The sequence below is a fragment of the Fukomys damarensis genome, unplaced genomic scaffold (assembly GCF_012274545.1).
Source record: "Fukomys damarensis isolate Sample0158 unplaced genomic scaffold, DMR_v1.0_HiC HiC_scaffold_6, whole genome shotgun sequence".
NCBI lineage: Eukaryota > Metazoa > Chordata > Mammalia > Rodentia > Bathyergidae > Fukomys > Fukomys damarensis.
Genome location: NW_022900918.1, coordinates 9,797,490 through 9,799,024, shown reverse-complemented (window position 1 = coordinate 9,799,024; position 1,535 = coordinate 9,797,490). Strand labels below are relative to the sequence as shown.

At 38.8% G+C, this 1,535-nt stretch overlaps 1 protein-coding gene across 4 annotated transcripts in view; it reads right to left on the bottom strand.

The window, feature by feature from the left end:
• Bora (BORA aurora kinase A activator) overlaps window positions 1-1,535 on the bottom strand; it is a 25,896-nt gene that overhangs the window by 11,691 nt on the left and 12,670 nt on the right. The window lies entirely within an intron of this gene.

Here is a 1,535-nt window from a genome sequence, read left to right as displayed (position 1 = left end):
ACACACATTTATATATATTATATATTTATAGATAAAGACACATATATGTGTGTGATATTTTGCATGTGTACACAGTGTGGAATGATTAAGGCTAATTTATATAGCTATCCCTCATGCACTTAACATGTTTTAGTGAAAATATTTAAAATCTTTTAGCATTTCAGTATTAACTATAATCACCTTGCTGTGCAATGTAACATTGTAACATATTCTTCCTAACTGAAACTTTTATGCCCTTTAAACCACCATCACCCCAACACTCTCACCCTCATTTTACTTTCTATTTCTGAGTCTGATTTTTGTAGGTTCCACATATCAGATCATGAGCATTGTGCTTTAAAATCTAAAGTTCCCCAAAGTGCTCTACTCACCAGAGGATTAATCTATTGCTAAGTTCCTAACTGAATGTGCCATTCAAAAGTGGAGCCTGGTCCGAGGTGGGGCAGCAGAGACAAGGACTTGGAAGGGTATATTCTTGTCCCCAGATCCTCCCTTCTCTCCCTGCTTGCTGGCTACCACGGCTGGAGCAGTTGTCCTCTGCCGAGCTCTTCTGCCATGCCATTCCTGCCTTGAAGCCAGCCAACCACGGACTGAGCCCTCTGAAACCATGAGCCAAATAAACCTCTCCTCCTTTATGTTGCAGATGTCAAGCATTTTGGCCCAAAGACAGAAAACTGACGAATATATGTGGTAAATGCCTTTCTGTGCCTGGTTTCTTTCATTTAGTATAATGTCCCACTAGATTCATCCATGTTGTCACTAATGACAGAATTTCCTTAAGGTTGAATAGCAGTATTCCGTTGTGCACATGCGCACACGTGTTATGTGTGTGTGTGTGTGTGTGTGTGTGTGTGTGCGTTCGCATTACATTTTAAAATATCTATTCATCTCCTGATGGGAATTTAGGTTGATGCTATGACTTGTCTATTGAGAACAGCACCACAATGACCATAGAAATGCAGATATCCTGATTTAATTATCTCAGATATATACCTAGAAGTGGGATTGCTCAATCCCAAATAATACTTTCTAAGGAAAGCATGATTTCTCCCCATAATGTCAACCTTAAAAAGCAAGGGATGTATCTCAGCTATCCTCACTGTCCTCAAACAGATCCTTTGTCATGTAAAGTTTTCTTAAAATGGGCTTACATAGACTGAATTAAAATACCACATTACTTTGACAAAACCTGAAGTTTGATTAACAAAACTATGCTCAGTTTCTTTAACAATAGGAGTAAAAAAGGAGAGTGTAAATTGAAATTTTATAATTTGAAAAATCACTGGATTAAAAATTAAAAGGACAAAAGTGGACCAATATATATACAAAACAAAAAGGAAGAAAACCAGCAAAAATATAAAAAACAACAGAATAAAAGCTAGTGTAAAGGCCGGGCGTGGTGGTGCTCACCTGTAATCCCAGCACTTGGGAGGCTGAGGCAGGAGGATCACTGTGAGTTCGAGACCAGCCTGGGCTACACAGTGAGTTAGTTCCAGGTCAGTCTCAACTATACAGGGAGACCCTGTCTCAAAAAA